Source organism: Pogonomyrmex barbatus, unplaced genomic scaffold, assembly GCF_055798465.1.
Source record: "Pogonomyrmex barbatus isolate J1 unplaced genomic scaffold, ASM5579846v1 scaffold2, whole genome shotgun sequence".
Taxonomy (NCBI): domain Eukaryota; kingdom Metazoa; phylum Arthropoda; class Insecta; order Hymenoptera; family Formicidae; genus Pogonomyrmex; species Pogonomyrmex barbatus.
The window spans coordinates 11,571,896-11,595,990 of record NW_028297116.1 but is presented as its reverse complement, the minus strand read 5'-3'; the positions used below and the strand labels follow the sequence as shown (position 1 = coordinate 11,595,990).

The 24,095-nt window shown below is 41.0% G+C and overlaps 1 protein-coding gene across 7 annotated transcripts in view; it reads left to right on the top strand.

The window, feature by feature from the left end:
- LOC105422581 (uncharacterized) overlaps positions 1-24,095 on the top strand; it is a 532,825-nt gene that overhangs the window by 324,142 nt on the left and 184,588 nt on the right. Inside the window, exon 1 of one of the 7 annotated variants that reach the window (XR_016139113.1) lies at positions 20,786-23,294. The exons of 4 other annotated variants lie outside the window; for them this stretch is intronic. The gene's annotated coding sequence lies outside the window, so the exon portion shown is untranslated. Of the gene's footprint in view, positions 1-20,785; positions 23,295-24,095 lie in introns of those variants that run through there. 2 more of the 7 variants (XR_016139112.1, XR_016139111.1) reach the window with 2 other exon arrangements.

Genomic DNA, 24,095 nt, shown 5'->3' with positions numbered 1-24,095 from the left:
GTTTGGTTGAATTTGTCCCACGAAGAATAAGGAATATATAGATATAAAAGTTAAAAATATTTCAGAATATGATATGCACGAATTCTTTTTTTATGAATAAGCGTCCGCTTAAATTAATTTTAATGCGCATAAGATAGGGTAGATACACCACGCCGAAAGAGTGACCGTATTTGTCAACGAAATCTCTATAACGCAATACACGGGTGGAATTAGTTGTATAATGCTCCGGTCGACGATTAAGTCAAGCCGAATATATGTATGCAATTATGCGTTCCCGAGCACTTATACGCGTACCCACGTGTACCTACTTATGTGTACACATGTAAATATGCAGCCTGAGCTTGGACCATACCGCGTCCGCCGCCGAAACGCATTCGTGCATGTATTCGCGAATACGCGAGCGGGTCCGTGATATTTGCCTTAGCTCAATCCACACCCGGCTCCTAATTACTTACAGCCCGGTTTCCGTGCCACGACGGATTGCCCGACGTTATACGTATATATGGTGTATCACGAAGCACACCGCTACTTTATTATAGACGGGGTGCATAGTCTTGTGTATGTACCTAAAATGCAGCGGTGGGTCCAAGAATTATGTGTATCGGAGAATGGTCGAGAATATGTGTATTGTATATCCGTAGTATGTGCGAGTGTTTGATAAATTGAATTTTGGCAAGCAAAAATATTATGTATGAATGTAGAATTTATATATATATATATATATATATATATATATATATGTATACGTATAAAATATTATATCAATAAATATATAAAAAGCAGAGAAATTATGCGAATTACAAATATATTATAATTAAATATAAATACGATTGTAGTAACGTAATTATTATGCGAGAGAGATAAATGATTTGATAGATGTATATTGCGAAATGTCGGGCACGAATGAAATGAGTTGAGGGTGTTTCTTAGTCGAGAGTCAAAGATTGACGAGAGGAGAATGCGTATCGTGTATTCTATCTTGAATAGAGAGTAATACGGAGAAATAGCAGTAGGGCAGTACCCTTATGATTCACCCATGCCTCCTTCTCGGCAGCCAAAACTAGGCGGAGGGAGAAGAGGAAAATGTAAGTTCCCAGAGGGAAGGAAATTAGAATTAAATAGTTGATGAATTTTAGGAGCGGCAGACTGCACGGTGGTACACATGCACGTACCTTTAACTAATTGACACGCACGTATAGTCATCTCGTGGAAAGCGTTTTCCATGGGAAATACGCTCGTTTGTTCCGAATCTATGTATACGCATATTAAATTAATTCATTTTTTTTTTTACATGTACACGCACGATAACAATTTGTATTTAATATTTCTGCCAAGATAATATATTGAAATGTCGCCGTAGAATGTTATTTCTGAACGTGTAAATTTGCATTTGCAAAAAATAATAAAACTGGATTCTAGATTGTTATTTAATATTATCGAAAGATTTATTTGCTGTAGCCGCATTTGAAATCTTACTGTCAGAACTTTTCTCGTACTAATTAATAAATATCGCGATTTCAATCACGGCCGTGATCTTATCTTATTTCTTTCTTCACAACAAGGAACGTGCAAAGATTCTTCAAGCATACACACGATGTCAATATCTGTGCGATATCTGATTCAAAGTGGCATACGGAAACGAATATCCCATCGGCGTATACATAGTCACCGGGGGGTTCGTAATTACCGGTGCCCTTCGATCGCGCCTAATTGGCCCCGGACTTGTACCCCTTCCTTCTATCAGTGTGTCTTTTCTTTTCTTTTTTATCTTCTCTCTCCTTCGATCTTTTCTTCTTTATGCATTTTTTTCTACCGCCGTATCCCTGGGGGCCTTGACCCGAGCATCAGATTTTTAATTATCGCCTCCTGCATACAAATAAGCACCATAAATACGCACAGTCACTCCATGTAAATCAATCGTTGGATACTGTAAGCCAGCCTGAAAGGATTCACGCGTGCGTGGTGACAAATTTAGCGGTAGTAGGGCCGCATTTTGCTTTCGAGCAGAATTCTTTTATTTGATATTTCAGAAAGGCGCTTCAAATGTGAGAAATCGTCTGTAAATCGATAAATAATGATATATTTATCTTAATTAATATCGAGATTTTATATATAAGATTTTAAAACTGGAGATCTTTATTATGTTTAACTAGATCGACTTAATAACCGTAATACTTTGTTTAAAAAAATTCCATTTCCAAAAATTCCAAAAGTTATATTTTTTATATTATATTAAAATCTTATCGAATATACTGCAATTTTTCTTTGGTTTTGCAAATTTCAACAAATAAATATATCAAGAGATTTGTCAACTCACAATTATTATCATTCTCCAAAATGATCTTTTCACCACGACTTCACCATAATCACTTTCCCTCATAGCTCGCTCGAGTTACTTCGAAAACACTCACCGACGAATTACACGTTTCCCGTCGGACGTTAATAGACAATCCAAATCATGTTACGACTGGAGTGGCTGGTTTATTTTCACGTACTTATGCAAGACTAACATACGGAGTCGGGGTTACCAGTCCGTTTGTTTGTACAGCCGATCTGCGATGTACACTCGTAGCCGTCACTATTAATAGGCATAGATGTCGTAGCGTATATGGTTGCAGTGCATAAATTTTATTTGAGATTAGCTGCGCGGCATGCAACGACGGGACGAGAAACAGTCGTTAGGAAACGAACGGGAATGTCGGGGCTGGTAACCGATCATTTCACTAGGAACTGTCGATTTTTCTTATAGGTCACCGCGTCGCCCTCGTGTATGCACTCTTATCGCGCGAACTCATTCTGTTTTTAATTGCAAGACCGAACATTAACGCCGCCTACTCTGAGTTAATCCGTATCGAACAGCCATTTATGAGCCTCAATTCCTTTCGTTTCGTTGCGTTTTAATTATTAAAATATAATTTGTTTTATAATTTGTTTGCGACACGCCGCTATCGACGCATGTTTTAATGATGATGATTTTAAAATACATTTGCATTTCGTTGTGTAAATTGATTCGAAAACATCATTTATATTTTTTGATAACACTAAGTAACTTGCGCATGCATTTGTAACTCAGGTTATATTATAACATATACAACCTAATCTTTTATTTAATAGATTTTAATTATATTATAATTTGATAATGAAGTTGTAATTTATGCTAGATAAAATATGTTTAAATAGCAGCAAAAAAATAAGTCGCTTTAATTTAATATATATTATCTATTTATTTCTGCTTTGCGAAGCTAATGATCATTAATTTAAATCCACATACAATAATCGGGAAGTTGAAGGCACCCCACGAACCGCAGCTGAGTTATCAGCCTGACTACGCGCAGCTGTATATGACAACATTAGCATATCCGATAGGTGGGCTCGAAATCCGTGACCTTTAAATTTAAAACCCGTCGTCTAATGTTATGCTGAAGGTGAGAAAACACCCTTCGATATTAAAAGTTGCGTGGCTCGGAGATATTACCCCGAAGAGTTTACCCTCCTCTTCTTATTGACCATCCCCACCCTTCGACATTTGTCGGCCTCCTTACTTACTGGCGACCGTGGCTACTCGACTTTAACCCCACGTCGCAACGTCTCTTCTCGTACTTTATAACCGGCGATGATTGTAACTCAACCGGTTTGCGTACCGATTCGCGTCGGTTGCCTACATTTGCACATTTTACACGATGCCGAGGCGCGAGGTTATTGCACGGATTTGTCGTGCACGTGCTGTCGTATATACGATAACGCGTGATCGAGGTGTCGCATGATCGCGGAAGATCGGCGGCAATTTTTTTTCTTTCTCTCTCCAGCAAATCTCGTAAAAAATAATTTTGCGAATAGGAATGGTCTGGTTTGCATGCCGTTTCGCCCGCACGGCGTTAAAAAGGCTTGTCGAGATACATGTCCGGCTCCCGGCCGGTTTTTCTTAGTCACCCTGATTATGCGCACCCCATGAGGTATCCGGCATGAAAATTGTAGATGTGAATTAATCTTCGTGCTCTGAATCTACTTCATTTTTAAATGCAGATATCAGCGTATATGTGCAGATTTAACATATAAGAATACAGAACATATTTCTCAAGAACATATTTCTGTTTGCTATAGAAAATAGGTGAAGAATAGTTTCAATATCGATGGCAAAAAAATCTGCTTATTTTATTTTGTGATAATCTATGTTTACAAATGTAGAACGGTTTTTCCTGTTTATACAAAAATGTTTTATTGTTCCGATTCCTTGAAGCGATCGCACTTGTCCGTTACGAATCTCAAGAAGCATTATAATGCGCTATAAAGATTATCAAATGCTTGAATCGGTTTTTGACTTCAGGTCGAGGCCGCATTCAAGATATCGATTACTGCTATATATTTTACCGCGTTACTTATACAATATTGGTACTCGTTACTTGCATACACATGTCTACATTCTATAGGGTGTTGTTAAATTACTGTTCGAATTTTATATAGTGATAATTTTATGCTGGAAAGGAAATTATTAATCGAAGTTTTAGATGTACATGTAAATAAGAGAGGCTTATTTTTCTTTTAATTTAACAGATAGAGTATACATCAATATTGACATTTAATTCTAATACAATTAAGAAATTATGGAAAATTTATTACGCGATTAAAATTTTGCTAAGAGAAAGAATTATTGGGCTTTTTCTTATGCGAAATATTACTTCTGTAGGACTTGTACGACAATTTACAGACATCCTGTACGGTGACCTATACACCTTAAGGGGGCACGGCAATCCGAGCAGACGCTTGCGTCCAGTCTCACGCACGCGTTATACATTCGTCCGCCTTAAACCACCTTAAACCACCCTTCGACTACCTCTCTTCGACTACCCCACCGGCCACCTTCGACCACCGTTCCAGGCAGTGATGGATCGAGCCGTGTTATCACCACCGCCGGAACACTTCCACCTCCCAACCGAACATCGTGATTCGTAAGAGACGAGGGGAAGGTGGTCGGCTCCGTCTACCGTTATCGTGCGCATTGTTAAGAGGGCACTTACCTATGGACAGCTGCTAAATAGAAGCCATTCTCGCTACGAGTTCACCGATCCGCGATAAACGACGACCTTACGCGAATTTATAATACAAGTAAAATATTTGTAATAAAATTAATTGAAAAGATTTGATGAGACTTCCAAAAATATTAAAAACGGAAAATTAATCTGTTTTTTGTGTTAAATAAAATTTAATACAATTTCCATTAATTATTATTCTTGTCTCGTATATATTGTGTTTTATCTTATTTTTGCTTCGATATATGTACTATACATTTTTACACATATCTTAAAACATATTAGCAAACGATCTTTGAGATTATTCTGAACAAGCACTTTTCCATGTTTTACGTTTCATATCATTGATTATAGCGTTCTTATTGCAAAGAGGCACGATAATATCGATCGCGAGAGGCACCATTCGAGAATAAGCATTTACGTGCTGTCTAATGCTTGCGCACAAGACGCGAGCATTCGCCCCGGCCTCCGGCTGATCGTTTCTTTTTTCATTCTGCCGGTCTCGCTTCGGCGCTAAAATATCGATGCGGGGATATATTTACGGCCGCGGACACCGTGTAAGTCTACCTACCCAAGAACACGACTCGCCGCGCCCCCGTGGTTTCCGTGCCAATACGATGAATATGCAGTAAAGAATTGTGTATTAAATATCAGCAGCCACCATGGACGACGAAGCCGGCAACCGTGCCGGGTACGCGAGCAGGCTCCTCCACGTTCGTTTTGTTTTTGCTGCCTTTAAAACAAGACAATTTGTTTGTCCGCTCGATACTACGGGTGGCGTCAGCGGGTGGGATATATCCCGGCGTCTCTCTCTTCCCTCTCTCTTTCCCCTTATTTATCCCGCGTCGCTCGCGCTCTTCTTCCTCGTCCACCTCTTTGCCTCGACCGTGGAGGCGGTCTCAGGTATCCGTGCGTAAGCACGGACCTGTTCGACGAAACAGCTGAATAACAAACACGTCGTAACAAACATAAATCCATAACTAATACGGAACAGATTAAAATTTCATTTCGCAACTTACGTCGCGGGGGTGGTGGTGGCGGCGGCGGCGGCGGCGGCGGCGGCGACGGCGGCAGACCGAAGGCGGCCGCCCACGGCTGATTAATTGAATTTTAATTAAATCGCCGTGGAATTATTAATAGAAAGGCTATTACCGCGCGGTAAACTCCGGAAAAGCCTCGATCTCGTGAAATCAGGGTAATTAGTGATTGAGCGAAGGTAATGGAACGGGGAATACACTAATAAAATCATCTATGTATCCAGAAAGATCAAAGATCATTTTAGAATATTTGCTGTTTGCATTCTTCTTTTATCCTTAATCGATCGAAAGTCCTTTTTATTACATATATTTTTTTCATAATATAAAAAATATATTTTATATTTATTTATCAAGATATTCAATTTTTTTGTCAATTAATCGATTAAGTCGTTTCTCCGATTTTTTTCTCTCTATACTGAAACATTTTCAAATGCTCAGATGCCCACTCGCGTTATAATGTCGTTTTCGTGGCTTTTATTAGCTTGACATAACCAAAAATGTTCGCGACAAGTATCTCATCTGAAACTCCTTGTGCACCCAAGATGGGAAATCACAGGCACGATGGTGCCTCGTCGTTATGCGAAAATTATCGACGAGGCCGCTACACTCTTTAAAACAAAATCCCTCCTCGTAAAGTTCCTTCATTAAACGTCGAAGGTGGCCCATAAAATCGGCGAATTTGAAAGGGAGCTGAAGCGCGTTGGAGGGGGTGGTAAGAGGGGGGAAGGGGGTTAGAGGGAGTTGCTGCCAAGCCAGGTAGAAACCTATACCTCGCGCGTCCTGTACACGTGCATCTCGCGCATCCTACGAGCGGTTGTTGTACGTGTCGAACCCCCGTGGCGCCTCGGCACCATCTCAGCCTTGGCTAAGGCTAATTCCGTCGAAACCCACCGACAGATCGGCAGTTGATTAAAATCCACGAACTCGCGATATACGAACCGTCGAACTTCGTCGTCCATCCCCTTGTCTGCTGTGCCTCTTTTCCACTCTCTGTCTTCTACCTCTATCCTTTGCAATAAATATTTTCAACGCGAGACATAGAAAAACGCGTCTTTACAAATTCTTTTGCTTCCTTTGTGTGTATATCTTGTAAGCAAACATCTCCCTTTTTCTTTCTCTTTTTGTTGCATAAATAAATCTAGAAGACCATTAGCGAAATCAGAAAGTTTTTTAATAAAGTGTAAATATCTTGTAGATAAAAAAATATATGATATGAAATGAAACAATAAATATTTTTAAAATTAATTTAATCATTATAATAGAATTTCAGAATTTTACGTAATACAATTTTTAACAGCTAAACACTGTAAAAGTTTTGAAAAAGATTATGTATATTCAATATGAATGCACCTTAAACCAATGCCAGCACTTACGCATATAACCAGTTCTCGTGTAACGTATCATATTTATGTTACATGAATTCAATAATTATTCATCCCGCTATATAGATTTGCACAAATAAATTCAAGGTCAAATTCAGAAGCTGCTTACCCCAGGGATTCCTTCGAACGACGAACGAACAAATATCATAGTTCGCATTGTTCTCCCGTTTTTTCCCCAGGCGTGATTAAATGTAACGAAATACAAACATGACGATCAGAGACCACTAAGTTAACTCTGACGAAGAACAATTATTAGCTTGTTTAATATTTTTAACACTATAGTTGAGATTATTGCTTATAGTAAACATAAAATCGTTACAAAATATAGTTACGTAAAGAATTGTTAATAAAATCGATAGCAACGTCTTTAATCGATATCTTAAAAAACATATATGGCAAATAAGATTGAATGTTAAAAAGCTGTGACGAACATGACAACACAGACCAAATCCGATAGCTCGAGAATTGATGTCAGCCTACGTTGTGTTTGTGTGTGTAGCAGAAATCACAAAATTAAAATTCAATTATACGCCAAGCCGAGCGTGCATTGCTCGGAGATTTTACGGAGTTTTTCCGACGGTATAGTCTCGGAAGACATCTGGGGAAATTGCATCGCCCATTCACGGTATCCTGGATGATCGCCGGGAACTGTCGCCTGGTCGGAATGACAGGAACAATCTGCCGTTGTCGTTCGCTTCGTGCTCGATTCGAAAAGGAAAAAAAAAATTGAAGTAAAAGTAGAAAGAGAGGAACAAAGACACGGATCGCTACGTCGCACCGAAGATTCTGAAACGACATGATAACTTGGTTTCTCTGCCCATGCAGCTTCAGGCGTGAATCTATCGTTGAATGTGTCTCGATAATTTGCCTGTTAATTTGCTTGTTGTCTCGATAATTTGTCGATCTTGAAAAGATTATATTAAGAAAGGATATATAGGATTAAAATCATACTATTATCGAATCTCATTTATACTTTATACATCGAGCATTTTATTTTGCGTATAATGATCTAACTTGTCGGTTATAACCCAATAAACATATATCATAGAAAATAATTTTTGACAAAAATAACAATTTATGAAAACAATATATGAAAAAATTAAAATTATAAAATGATTAAAAATTATTATGAAAACTTTCAACTTTTATAAATACACATTAAAAAAAATTATATATTTATTGTTGTAAATATAAATCAAGTACGTGCGATATATTTCTACAACTGTTTCGCATAATATAATCTTAGAACTGGGAAGGAATAGAAGATTTCGTTCAAGCGAGTTTTCAGTGTATTTACTTCACCAATCACGGCGAATGAAAATCAGCATCGTCGAGCGGAGTCGAGATTATTTCTGGTAATGTCTGAGAGAATATCATCAGGCAAACCTTGTAATTTTGATTATTTGACCGCTTATAATATACTAGCCGTAGTCCTTACCACAGAATTTATTGTTGTCCAGTCGCGAGGCGGATAAAATTTTGAAGATGCCAAATGTAATACATCAATACATCAATGAATAAATCGCTTAATAATTTTATTTTTTACTAATTAAAACGATATTATCTTTTTACGTCTAGCAATTAACAGCAGATATTGCTAAATACTTTTAAACATATAGAAGCTAAATGTGCTAAATGTGCTTCATGATTTTAAGAATTTCTAATTGATCGACCATATCGTTGCGGTCCATAAGCATGATTGCTTTCTATGTGATGGGCCGAGACGCGAGGCAAAGAGGTAAAAGGGGGTTGCACGACGGAGAGAGCGGAAGCGGGAGGGCGGCAGGTCGGTTTTGTGCTCGACGGGGAATTCACACGGTCCGTTTCGGTTCTACCGATTACGCCCATTCGTCACTGACAGAGGGAACATCGATTAACGTTGCCCAGGAGCACGGTGCAATATGTCTGGGACGCGAATCCAGCCAGTTGCAGCATCGCGAGACGGCGACTTACCGCGGATGCACGCGGAAGGATCTCTCGTGACCTCGTAATCTGTGGACTCTATTTCACCTTTACCAGCTCCGCTGCCATGCTTCGTTCTTTAGATACCTATCGATTTTAGCCAACCTCGCCGAGAAAACTTTGCAATCGTCCGCTGCGATAATCAGTGGTACTCATGTCCGGCCACCTAATGCTCTTCGGCTTTCGCGCAGCTTGATTTTTGTGATAAGCTTAAATCGAATTCTTTCCAGATCCTGCGAATGGAATTTACCATTAGAACAATCGCAAGTTCTCATTTGATGGATCATCGTACGTTAATAGCTATAATAATGCACTTCGTTTCGCCATGAAAGTGAGCGGATGGGGGATATAAAGTCCAGGACGAGAGATCGCGTCCTTTCCTCGATAATCCGTCCTCGTCCTTCGCATCATCCCTCGGCGTAGCGAGTGGGTAATTCCAAATTGGTAATCACGCGATGGCGCCAACCTCTCGCGGGCCGTCAGCAATCTCGACTCTTGTTGTTTGACTTTGCTACCTCGTCTCTTCTCTCTTCTCTCTCTATTCCTCTTTTTTCCTTTCTTGCTCATCTTTTCTACCTCCCCTATTGCGTCCTTTCTCCCACTTATTCTTTCTTGCCATTCTCTCTCTCTCTCTCTCTCTCTCTCTCTCTCTCTCTCTCTCTCTCTCTCTCTCTCCCCCTCTCCCTCCTCCCTCTCTCTACAGTAGCTCGCGCAGTAGTTGTCTTGCGTGTTCCTACATGACATGTGGGATGATTGTGTGCGATGCGGAACGCTCCGGTATACCGCATCAGAGGTTTGTCTTTGTGATAGCCGACGCAACGTGCCGCCGCAGGGACGCGAGCGGCTACCGAGATACGCGCTGAATTATCTACTACGATAGTCCCTTCAACTCGGATACCCACGTACGCCGCGCACTCCGCCTACTCCTTCTTTTCTTCTTCATCTTCTCTTACGGAGGAACGGCGAGGTGGAAGCGGCGCATGAGGGATCCGCCGTCCTTGGCGATGCCTGCGGGATGCGGCCGCTGCTATCCACCGTCTTGGCTAGCACTTAGCCGTCACGGCGCTTATGCATCTTTGAGAAAACAGACGGGGGGAAGGCGCGTATCGCATATATGTAAATATGGCTGATCGTATGTAAATACGAAGCATTTCATCACTTTGCGGATTGCCGAATCCGCAACACTCTCGCAACACGGCCACGGCCGGCTTCGTGCCGGGACGGGCTCGGAAAAATCGGCCAATAATCGTCGATGCACAGAACCGCATTCCGACAACGGCCGAATCTATTCATCATTCGCGCTTACACACGCGTATAATGTACCGCGCGTAGGTGATCGTAGGTGTGCGCGCTTGCGATACGTTTGAATATAAATATCGGCGCGCCGTATGTAAGCGCGCCTACCTGTGGTAGCCATCGCACTGGCGAGACACTGATTGAATTGAAGTAATATCAGGAGCAGTGAGTAATGATCACCTGGGATTCAAATGTGGATTCTACCAGTGATTTCTGTTCACATGCACGTATACATGTGCGTGTCCGCGCGCGCGCGCGCGCGCGCACGGGGTTCTTCATGTGCATGTGGATCAGATAGTGTGTAGTCATGCCAGGTGATTATATCGCATTATATGAGAAGTCTGCTACTGTGTACTCAGTCCTCACGAAAGGCCCCTCCGGGCCCCTTTATCCCTCTCACCATCCTCCCCCTCTGCACCCTCGTCTGTCGACGAAGAACTTTTGACCGAAGGAGATGGCCAACCGGTCGGTCATCCCTATATTCATCATAAGAAGTTATTATCGTGGATAAGGCATCGAAAAAAACCTCTTCAGACTTCCGGTTCGAACCTTTCAGAATCGAAATACTCAGAAGCAAAGTCACTAATACACGAATGTTTTTTATGTCAACTAAATCCATGTCTATAAGCAAACGGCAAATGTGACTGTAAATTATGTATTTGAATATTTTAATCTTTTATGTATGTATCACATGTTTTTTAAATAATTTGACATTCTGACAACAAATATCGCATATTTTTGTAACATTTTTGCATATAAAATGCATCAGAAAAATCTTACCATAAACTTATTAAAAATTTAATATTATTAATTCGGATATATTTATCAGGCAGGATTTTTATAAAATAAATTACATATTACGTTTATATTTGTACATTATATATAAAAATAAAAGGTTCTAATATTTATAGTAGGCACATAATATTACAATTAATTTCTGCTACGCTTGCACGGACAGATTGAATCACGACTTTGTTGCCTGATTTTTCCGCGAGCTCTAAGTTCGACAAGGTGTCGGGTAAGACACTTGACTCGAGGATGTGGATACGATTCAGCAGACTGGTATCGAGTCAATAAGATCCCCGCCGGGCATATAGGTTCTGTCCGGGTGGTCCTGGGCTCCCGGGCATTCCCGGGGCCTCAAGGCCTAAGGAACATGCGGACCAGGCGCCCCTTTATCCAACTGACGCGTAAGACAATATGGCCCTCGGCGTCTGATTGATACGCGATACTATCTACGTATCGTAACGCTATTCTTCGAAATATACCCCGTGTATTCTCCATATTTTATTGAATATTGTTTTTGATTAAATTTAAAAAAAGCTACAGTCTTCTGTTTTTATTCTACTCATGATTCGCGCGTGGTTTTATGATAACGCGTATCAATAATCGTCGACGTATTATCGATCGTTAATATATGAGCGTTTTTAAAATTCGCGAGAAATAATATAGAAAGAAACGTGCCATCATTCGCGTCGAATAACATATGATAAATGTCATTAGTACACGAGGCACCACGTATGGATGCTCTCTCGACACCCGTTGCATTAGGCGCGACGCCGCTCTCCGTCAACCGGTTCAATGATATCTCCGACGTCTTGGCGATGATTTATTCGACGTAAGATGGCTGACTTGGGTTACCCAGCGGCTCCCCTTCAGCGTAAGTACTCTAAACAGAAGCTATTGTGAACGTCCACGATGAGATGGACGTACCCCACGCACGAAGCATGGATCTCCGATGCTACTGGACACGCACACGCGCGTCCACGCGCGTACGTGCACACGCGCGCATACCAGCGCATTTATGTTTGATCATCAGTCGCGGGGATCGTTGGGGTTTGGTCGTAACCTTTGATGCGGGAGGGCACGGACAAAATACCTGACGTAGCGGAGATAAGATCGCAAGCGTTATTTCATTCGCTATTCCTTTTGATACAAAAATTATTTTGCGGGTAGCGTATCGCAAACGAGACTCCGGCAAGCTTTGCTCCGCTTCGGTCTGGACATCCTATCCCGACGGTGAAATATGTATCGACCGACCATAATGTCCCCGAGCCAGCGTAGACTCCAGGAGCCTGGCGCGGGACTGCGATACGCCCGTTTCGAGCAAAGATTTATGAATATTTTCCAGAGGATTGTGGTTGCAAAATTGAATTAACACCACCTTCAAAATTTTGCGGCATTTTATCATACTTATCTCTCGCTGTAAATTGTATAATTTTACGAAGATTCAAACGCGATATTATTTCGACAATGTAGATCCTTTTACGGTACCAAAGCGATCGTTATATAATATCAATCCAAAAACACACATTTAATTATCTGTTTCGCGCAACCCGTCGTCAAACGTGATCATTTCGCGTGAACGCATCCACGCACACACAAGACCACACGTGTAATCTTGTGTGTGTTTTTCCCATGGAGTTGGGCCCCACAACGGTCGAGGACTCTGCGTGTATGATTACATGGTATCGACGCCTTACAATGAGCCAGGAAGAATTCCGCGTAGGTATCTCCATTCTACCCCGTAACCACCCCCTGGAACTCCCCCAAGGGTGTGTCCCGGATAAATGGTCGGCTATCTTATTGAGCTATCAATGGCTTGACTTTAACCCTTCACCGCGCGACCGGCAACACAGTCCACGGTCTGTGAAATCTTTGATCTTCACCGACCGCGCTGGCTCGTATGTAACTATATGTTGCATTATGACTTCGCTGCACTTATTGCCGCTACACTACTGTTACTCACAGCGGTTCTCATTGACACATATTTCTTGAATGACATTCGTCCGACTTTTTTAAATATTTCGCGTAATGAGTTGAAATATTCCTAGCCATACTTCGAATAATTACATCTATTATTTTATGGCTTCCTGTGTAATTATAAATTATTGCAAACAAAAATTGAGAGATCAAAAGTAAACTTAACATGAAAAAAGATCGAACGAAATGCATATGGATATTTAAAGAAACAGCTCGAGTGGCAGTCGTGTTAAGACACACTCGCGAGTCGTAAACAAAGCCAATAAAATATTATGTACGCAACATACGTGGTCAAGATACAAATAAATGGTTGGAGAAGGACCATAATAACAGCCGCAACACATAATTGCCAGAACGATTGAATTTCTATATTACTGTGATGCCTGAGGTAAGATGTATGGCTCCAACACCAACGTCATTTACTATCTACACTTTAAAGTACACAGACACTTACCTTCTCTTTTTCTACAATTCTTTGATTCCTTATTATTTTATTCCCGTGATACGACATATATTTATTATTTATTATTTCAAAGTTGCATCGATTTTGTCAAAAATTTTCTTTTGTATACAAAATTATATCACGACATAAAATTTAATAAAAAGAAATATTTTTTAATATTTCTACGATTATTTTAAAAATTATATTTGTTCACTTCTTTAAATTATATTATATTATAATGACAAAATATTGATATAATTAAATCTTTGTGTTTTCTCCCTTTTTCCTACTCTTTCGATTGTCCTCTTTCGACTCTGCCACTAGAAAATTGCTCCACGATTGTTCTCGCAAGAAGACCTGTCCGTCTTCCATGCTGCGCGATCTCTAGCAATTCCCAGATAAACACGCATGATTTTTCAATGGCGTCGATCTCGCGTGACGCACGATTCGCACCATAGAGCAACGAGGTGGATACGAGCCAAACGGATAGCGAGAGACGACGTACGCCCGGCAATGAGTTACCGGGCGGGGACTATAACTCCCCTGGTGATATACGACTGTATCTCGGTACCATTTGGCAGACGTAGATATATTATACGCATTCCGCCACGACGTGAATTTATTTATTCTATAATTATCGCGTACAATCGGTAATGCGCCCCGTGTGAGCGCACGCGGAGGGATGCGGACTCTCGCCGCTCATTTCCTGACCATTTTCGGATGCACCGAAGAAGTCTTCGAATAATGTCTATGCGTGCAATAATTAATTGTTGTAATTGCGCTGTGACTTAATAACTATTCGCAGACTTGTACACGCGGCCTGCTTGTTGAATTGACACGGTATATGTTTCTTGAAGACACACGCACAGCGGAGAAGCTGATAAACGATGATCGATAATCGAGTAAATCAGAGCTGCAAATAATAAGAATAATTCGAACTATTATTTGCCGCGAATAATTCTTTCCTTTTTACCATCAATTGACCTGAAGAAATCTGTCGTTTACATTTTCTCTCTATTCCCTATCACTCTGAAGATATGTATCTTGAAAATACCTCCATGATAGCGAAATTGAATAGCACAATGTCGGGCACGAGTAGGCGTTGTCGAAGAGACCGCAGAAAAGAAGCTGAGAGAAGCGAAGTTTGAAGGAGTAATGTGGCACGGGGGGGTATGACCAATCAATTACTAGTAGTGCAGCTCGGGCCCCACACACAGCACCAATATTACCGGGACCATTACCTTTGGTCCGTTACACCTCTGCCGCGGCAGAGAAGATAGAGAGAAGGAGAGACGACGAAAAGAACCGAGAGGAGTCGCATGATGCACGCTTACAAATTCGCCTGCCGGCTATGACGTCGCCGCGACTTGCAGAGATCGAGCGTGACTCGACTTTTTGTGTATCCTACGTATACATGTAACATATGTGTGTAACTGATCGGGACATCCGGTTATGTATCTTTCCCATCCGATGCTATATAAATTTGCTTCGACAGTTCATTTATTAGTCGTTATTAGTTGCCATTACTTGTTTCGATTTCATACGTTGAATAAAAATAGTTTACTTTCTTTTCTCATACTTGAAATATACACATATAGCATTGCGCTGTAAAGGAGTATTTATCTTATAAATACTATAATATTTCATAACTTTATAAATATTCTAAAAAATTTAAACGCGACAATATATAAAAAAAATATTCTAGAGGAAAGGTCTACAGAGAAAACAAATATCTTGTTTCCTTTTCTTGGAATGATTGGCTTAGTGAAAAACTATCTCATTAAATTCTATCTGATTGTTACATAGCTAAATGTTATTACATATGTATAAAGACTAATAAAGTTTTGAAATTTGAGACTGAAATGGAGATTGAATGAAGCATTTAAACGACAGTGTATTAACATACAAATTTGAATCGAACAGTTTTAATACTTATTCACGAGGAAATAATGTTTTGTAAATGCTTAACCTGGCGAATCACTAACGTCGTTTTGCCCGAGGCAAATAATAATCCCGGGCAAACGAGTTCAGTCAAATATATCGAACGGGACCGAACCGCAAGAAGATATTTTAATTATTGTGCACACGCTCTCCGCTGTTTTATGGCCCAATTATGGAATCCACCCACGCGCTGACTTCGACTGCGTGGTTCCGACGTCTGTGGCTCACACCTAAGCAAAGATTCAGTCAGATAAAGTACAATGAATTCTATGATTTGCATTTTTTAAAAATTAACAACTTCAACAAAAATTTAATATGATTGTACATTTAAATAATCTTATAAGAAAGAGAGACAGATTTTAAATTAGTTTCTTAAAAAAAAAAAAAAAAAATAAAACATTAATATTTTTAACGTTAAAAGAAAGATTTATTAGTATAATATATATTGACTATGTGTTCCTATGCTATTTATAATTTTATAGGAAAATATGATGATTATTTGAACTTTAAGGTGCTCACGGCATTTTCAAGAACAGCGAGATTGTTCGGATCTTCACAAGCTGCAGAATCTCTCGACGATCTTGTAATATTACGTCGGTCCGCGCCCGGTAATCTAGTTCGGCTATTTTTCAACGCGTATAATAGCACCGATAAATCAAATTAAACGCGATGTTAGATGCGCGCACATCGCGCACGCGTCGCGGAAATGCGTCTCTAAATCATCGGCGGGTATAACGCATTGGGAGGATCAAAGAGGCACGAAGCGCAGCGCCGTGGCTCTTCCCGCGTTTTTATTTCGCACTCCTCGACCCTTGCCTTTTCACGAAGACGGTTGTAATTATCCATCCGAGTGGTCTATTTAGTTTCCGCGAAGTGTCATGGCCCATCGAAAGAGTTCTGGAGAGAGCGGTCCTCTTTCCCTTCCCCCATCTATCTGCCTGTCTCTTTCTTTCTTCCTGTTCTGGAAGTTCCGCTCCCGGTGTTCTTTAAAAGACTTCCCAGAATAAAAGATTAACGGGATAAACGCTGGCCGATCGTTTCGAAGTAACGTTTTCTTTCAGACGCTTTCCTAAAACAATTTACGAGCTCGTGTTTTTATAGCTCGCTCTTAGTTTCGTTGTTACTTCCAATGATAAAGATCTTTCTGGTGAAATTGCATCCCATGTTTGTTACATTTATAACTGGATATTGCGAACGATTGATAGAACGCAATCCTTTATAAAATTCTGAATGACAAAATGACTGTAAATTATTATTATTAATAAATCAATTATTATGTTATATTCGTAAACTTGCATCTGCCTGTTTTAAACCTTTCTAATCCTTTTATACTTTTTCAATTCTTTCTCGAAGTATTCTTTCATTCTACGCACTTCTGAAAAATCAAATTGCATTCTTTTCCGTCCTGCGAATTTTCTACGCACCGAGAGTCTTCGCACCGTTTCCTTCGAATGTTGCAGAACGAGAGTCATCCATAAATCTCGAGATGGACCACCCGGCTCCGTGGCCTATCCCATCACGTTCTCCACGTCTCATCGAACGCGTAGATTCGAGAGAGTCCCCCTTCGAGAGGAAGGCACCGCTCATGTCAAGTATCGCCGTCAAGTATGCGGATTCCGCGACGGCGCGTCCGTCCGTTCGAGAAGTGAGAGTGTGAGATGCGGCCTTTTTCTGGCCGATATCCGCCGGGCCGCCGGTTACTCGCATGCCGGTTAAATAAGCCATAAAGCCGAGGGTCGTGACATAACGCGAGGTTGTCACCACTCGTGGTATTCGCGGAGGTTTCACTGATTTATTAGACACATACTGTCCGCGCATTGCGAGAAGGGGGTGGAGAGTCAACACGAAGAACAACATAGAGTCCGATGCGAGGGGGTTTGAGAGAGATCGGCAGTGATTCCTAGAAGTGTCTTTGACGTCTTCCACGGGACGCTCTCGCACCGGAAAGCTGAAAACGCGGGTGGAAAGACGAGAGAAAGGAGACGACTAGCCGCTCTCTCTCTGTATGCGTCGTTGATACGCAAATCGCCAAACGCGCGTTGCATCCAATGGCGTGATTAAGTTTCATCTGGCTGTTTTTATTGATAATATAATTTTTATTGATAATATAATTTTAAATATCGCAATATCTGGTAATTATGTTTATAATTAATTTTGTGATTTTATGTCTGCGTGAAAATAATAATTTTATAAAAATATGTGGCAATAATCTTTTTTGAATATCGCACGTGCTTGAGAATATTCAAATTATGATATACAATTGTGCAAAAGTGCAAAATATTTTATATAAGTGTTATACAAAAATACGATATTTAACATAATTATTAAATATGGATAGCATGAGAGTAGCCTCATATATCTCATATACCGCATGACGGTGAATCAGTAAATATTACTACTGAAACATTAATACAGTTGCTCCGCACGCGCGCAAATATTCCGAAAGGCATCGAAAAATACATCTCTACGCGCGTCGTCACGGTGCGTTACTCAATGCGAAATAAAGCTCCCATTAGAAGGACGTTTACAGTCCTCGCGGCACAAAGGATGAAGTCTTATTTCAGGCGTGCGACGCTATTACCAAGATTAAATGGCTAAAGACGATGAGTGTACATATATATACTACACATATATATATATATATATAACTTGCTGTTACAATATATTTCATAGCATGCACTACGCCATTGCGTGCGTAAATGCATGCGTGCACAGATAATGCGCGCGCCCGCGCGAAAGCACGCGAAAGAGCGGGTGTGTGTGTGTGTGTGTGTGTGTGTGTGTGTGTGTGTGTGTGTGTGTGTGTGTGTGTGTGTGTGTGTGTGTGTGTGTGTGTGTGTGCACCAGGAGCAAAAGTAAAGTACGCTGCACCTGCTTCTCGGTCCATCATGCGGCGTGTCACCCACGCTAGTTTACTGCACTGCGAACCGTGTTATGCATTTGCGAGACAAGGCGCTCGGAGGATCTATGGAGGGATTTCAGCGGTAATCGAGAGATACGCGCCATCGTCGCGGTATTTATTCCTCCCGGTCGGTGCCGTCGCGTCTCCTCTCCGCGCGTTCAGCCTCGCTCGCGGCTCCGTTCCTCTCCGGTCCGCCCTTCGTTCCCGCGTTGTTGCATATTACGGGTGCGAGCAGCTGCCAAAGCCGCGGGAATTGGCTTCGACGTGTTCCGAAAATATTGAGAGGCACCCGCGCGCGCGTGAGCGAGCCCATAAATCAATTCGCTATCTTTGATGCGAGAGAAGTCTTGCCTCAGAGCGACGTGGATATGTATAGGGACACTCGGTTTTTTTTTTTTTTTTCCCTTATACGAAAGTACCAAAAATACGAACTTAACTGTAGTCGTTATGCTACGTCGTTACCGGAACGGAATCGTTACTGCAATAGCCGTACTTAAATCACGCGGCTTTACTTTTAGTATTAAAAACATAAACTTTAATAAAATGAGAAAAGTACTAAAATAGTTAGTGAATAAAATAAGAATATCATTAAGATGTAGTATGTAAAAAGGCGTTATTAATCAAAAAGTACAGATTTTTGAGAAACTGACTTTCGGGTTATCGCTTCCTAAATTTTGAAATCAACGAAATCAACTTCTATCAAGTTGATTGTATCGACTGGACGAGCGCATGTATAACATATTCGGGCGGTCCACCTCCCGGTATAATTAATTAATCTACTGGTAATTATATGTAATCGCCGTTGCGGCTGCGCAGCCGCGCGGATCGCGCGCATAGTAAGTGGAGCTTAGGCGGAATCTCGTAACTCGTGATAAATTGCCAGCCGATGACTAACTACCGGATGAAGGCGTCCCTGATGTCTCGTAGAAGGATGCAACACCTCCGATCTGTTTTATCCTTTAACGACCTGTTAAAAAAAAGTGTATGACTGTCAATATGTATTATATATTATGTATCGTATTTTCGATAAAACAGGTAAGTTCTCAGAGAATTTTCTATACATACGGTATACGAGGATATTAGGCCACTCAATTTAAATTGTACAAAATTATAATAAAATTTCCTAGAGCTATATCACATCTTCTGGTATATTATGTTTTAAAATAATTATTATTATTATAGTTCATTACAAGGTATTCTCATTATTAACGCACTTATTATTAATAAGATAATAACAATCATAATCGCCGTAATGCATCCGTGAACTCAGAATTCCAAAGGTATGTAATAGTTGTATGAAAATACTATGCTAATTAACTGCAAAATTCGCGTAGCAAAGATTATAGTACGTTACAGCGAAAACATTTGTAATTAAGTGCACTTACGTTACGGCGTTAGAAGATTATAAGAAGGGGTCCAATGCATTATTAAAACTGGATTTGCCGATATCAGACATAGATTGCTTCCTGTACTTACAGTGACATTCTCTCTCTTCCTTTCTCCCTCTCTTCCTCCCCCCCCCTCTCTCTCTCTCTCTCTCTCTCTCTCTCTCTCTCTCTGCCTCTCTTTCTCTTTTTCATACCGTGAGACTAAAGTCACGCACGCCGATCGTCATCTGCCATGTCGTTAGCGTGCTGCAATGTGATCGAGCACGCGTTCTACGCGTAATTTATAGTTTCCACTCGGGCAGGAAAATGACTAAATGATCGCGTGTCCGTCGGTTACAGCCCATATAGTGTTCGATCCGGCGCGAATCAACGACATACAATCGCTGGAAGCTGCTTGATTAAAACGCGGAAGTGCATTTAGCCTTCGGAAAAAACGTACTTGAAAATGTAAAAAAAATCGAGCGGCATAACTCGAATCTTACGACCTCGAATTTGATTGTTGCCTATCTGCTTTAGTTAATCATATTACTGCTTCTTCTTATCGAGAAAAAGTGACAAAAGAAATTTAGAACACAATATTGTAAAGAATATAAATGTAAATTCTATGTTTTCTATCTAGATGCAAATTATATTTGTCATAAACAATATTGTTATCGATAAGAAGGCATTTGATTTACTCATTATGTCCACATTATTTTAATTTTTTTTCGAGTGATTAGGTGATGGGAAGAAATTTATTTGACCGCATTTCAATTCCAATCGTTCTTCAAAGATTATTAATAGAAACGCAGCGAAATGCACAAAGCTGTAGTTAAGAATTGTCACTCTGCAGCTTGTTGATCTCTCGCGCAATTCGCACGGGTAAAATATAATGCGACTGAAGACACTTCGTCAGAGGAATCTTGACTTTTCGTCAGTACGGCATAATCGCTCTGCACGCGTGCGATAACGTCGCATGCCGTCTGGGAGGCATGGGCGTATAAACCTTCGTTGACGCACAGGTGACTAAAAGCGCGGCGCGACCCGCTCTCCCTGACCAGACAAAGCCTCCAGACACGTCCCTACCCGGTCTGCCGGCATAGCATAGACGTCTGCAGACTGCAGGAAGGCAGGGAAGGATATTTCGGGCGCGAAAGCCAAGAGCGTGTAAACGAAGCCGCCCCCGTCACCACCGCCGTCGCCGTCGGCCGACGTCGACGGTGCGCGTCGCGCGCCTACTTACTGGCGCATAAATCAGAATTATTACAAAGCTATTAGCGTTCCAGAGTAACACCGGTACCTGTCCTTCGCCGTGCCGCGCGGGGATATGCGAGTTCCCTCGAATCTACCCTCGTGCCATCCCCCGCCCCTCCCTCTCTCTCCCGTTCTTTGCTTCTTGTCTCCTTTCCAGTCTGTTCTGGCGCGTTTCACCACCGGTTCGGGATATAGGCAATAATTAATCATTTTGCGGTGGGAGAGCACACACAGAGGGAAGCAATTTGCGCGCGTATGCACGTACGTATCGGATCGTGTATACGTGTGTAGGGCACAGTCCCGCGGTCACGCGTGCACACGTGCATACGTAAGTACATACATAGATACGCGCAAAGGATTCACGACGCATTATCGCGCGCATGTGTACAGGAGAGCGTTGTGCCAAGTGGGCAAACCTATACTTAAGCGACATAGAATATTCATACCGCGGTGCGCAGAGTCGGTACCGATAAGAGTGTATACCGTGTGCTGCGTACTTACGGCGCCAGTGATTGTGCCATTAGGAATATGGACAACCGAGGTCCTCAGTATGCATCTGGGTCGGCTGATCGGGAAATCACGTGGATCGTGCGTGAGGGCTCGATGAAATGTCGACAGGGAGATTCTCAGTTAGTTCAACAAGAAACATGTGCTGTTGGAGATTTATCGTTAAATATCTCAAACTTTAAAATTAACTTTAACAATTTTATATTTTTTATTATATTCTTGATTAAATAGCAATCTTTTAAGATTTTCATGATTAGGCGCTACAATTATGTGTTTCATAAAGCTCAAGCTTTTTTTCAAATCAAAGGAAAAAAAGGAAAATGTTTTGTATAGTTGTTTCGTATGCAGCGATGATTTCAATTACCTAAGGATAACAACGATCGAAGAAGGTGTGACAGATGTCTGGCGTTGCCGCTCGTCTCGGCCTACGAGAATACGAACTTAGGGAAGCATTGCGCAAGTATATGTGTCACATACTGACGGATGAGTTAAGCTCTAGGCTTTAAGTCCTGCGCTTAGCCCGTCAATGTCATCTCCTCGAGCTCAGCCCCTTCAGACTTATCGGACGTTGTGCAACAAACAGACTGAATATATGGTGCCCGCCCTCCACCTATCCCGCATTCGCGGATTTCCACGTCAGATGTCGTGCCGTCTACCGTTAGGAAATCGCGAAAATTCCGGCCATTCGACCCCTTCAAATCTCGCCTGCAGAGGACACGATATTGCGACGGGCACATAGAGCCAGACGCCTTCCGCGATTAATGTAAAAGAGGGGGAAAAAAGAAGAGGAAAGATTGGGATAAGATATAAATATATTTTAATATCAAGTATCACGTATTTTAACAAATATTAATACTTTAAGCACATTTATTTAAAAGGCAATTATATCTACTACATTCTTTTTTATCCATTTAAACTGTGTTATGAGTAAAAAATCTTTCAAACGTTTTCATCACGATAATTTATTTCTTTCTCTGCCTTTAGGAAACTAAACTGTTGTACATATAATTTATATTATTATTAAAAATAATATAATGTTAATTATACAGTATTTGGTATAAACAAACAGACAGTAGATAATTGTAATAACATAATATCAAACGTACAATAACATAATAGGTCATAGCTTGCGGTTAATATGTTTTCGTGTGAGGTTTAGTAAACAATGTTAAATGATATATGGCGGTACATCATGTTCTATAGTCCACAGTCACACGTTCATACATTCGTGCACAGACGCGTTGCTGCGAAGTGGAGTGTATTCTCTGTCACAATGTTGTAGTGTTGCGCATTTACATTCACCTCTACAAAGTAGTATTCAACTTGGCCGAGACTTTGACTCGGGCCAACCCAAGCAGAATCGAGACCACAGGGCCGTACGCAAGATCGACGCTGACGAAATTCCAAAGCAATTGTAAGTGATAATTGTACATTTCTCAAAATAATTAATTACGTTGCGTTGCATTGCGTTCTTCTCTTCTCTCCCTTCCTTCGTTTAATAATACTTGGACATACTTAACGTAACTTAAATTACAAAAATTGAGTTTCCTAGTCGTAAAATCGCTAGTCGATACGAAGTGTGATATTTGATTGGCACGCTTCTTCGTTCAAAATTTTCAATATTGACCAAGTCTGGATGATAGCTAATAACAACACTGCACGATCTTCGCTGCATTCCCCGGTCCCATCGCAATAATTGTCATACGTAGACATGTAAATTATACAGACGAATATAAATGTCAATATGGCAGGCGGTGCCATGCCGGCGGAGACTCGCCGAGGCCAGGCATGCCGTTTCTGTTGCGTTTCTCCTCCGCCGACTGGTCAAAGTGAAATCATTAGTTTGCTTAAATCAATGCGCACGTAAACGTCCGAGTTATTTATGCCCCGTTATTACGGAGACGTCCTTCGCGTCCCAGACTCTTAAACCCCACCCTCGCCATCCCTCGCCCACCAACCGCCCCCTTCTCATGATTTCTTCACCCTTTCGGTACACGGCTAGGTACCGGAAGGTTGTGACCTCGCGATTATGTGACTTACAGGTACAGGCATTGCCTGTACCTGAGTATACAAGCCAAGTGGACAAAACTGCAAACAATATTTGTTAAAATCTCTTCACGTATTATAATATTACTAGTCTATAATTACTAATCTATAAGATACATATTTAAAGTTAAAACGTAGTTTGCTAATTTAAACATATTTTTAAACATAT